The following is a 502-nucleotide window of genomic DNA, read 5'->3' on the forward strand; positions in this document are numbered from 1 at the left end:
GCCTGCAGGGCCTTGTTCAACCAGCTTAGGTTAGGGATTCCAAGCCCCCCTGTTGTGACGCCCGGATAATTAAGCTACAGTAACCCTCTACTAGTGATGCCGCGTCACCTAGATTACTGTGACAAATCTCGCGTTAGTTCGAAACCGATTCAAATTCGAATTCAAAATCAAGTCAAACATTAAAGGTTTTATGATATTAAAACTAAAATGTTCGGGTGGTTCCAAATAATTCATAAGTAATTATGGTGGAGGAACCACACTTTTATAAAAGGCATAAATACTCTAAAATGTTTTGAATAGTAGCAAAAACAATTAGTTGAATTCCTTGTACAATAAATAAAATATTAAACTATTTTATTTAGTTACCCAAATTAATGTGGCAGTAGTATGTATAAGCAATACCAATTTAGGAACCATTGGTGTATTTTGTAAAACTAAAATAAAAGAAGACTACACATAAAACAAAAAAGAAAAGTAAAAAGAAAAGGCAAAGCAAAAAAAA

The sequence above is a fragment of the Triticum aestivum genome, chromosome 1B, assembly GCF_018294505.1.
Source record: "Triticum aestivum cultivar Chinese Spring chromosome 1B, IWGSC CS RefSeq v2.1, whole genome shotgun sequence".
Classification (NCBI taxonomy): domain Eukaryota; kingdom Viridiplantae; phylum Streptophyta; class Magnoliopsida; order Poales; family Poaceae; genus Triticum; species Triticum aestivum.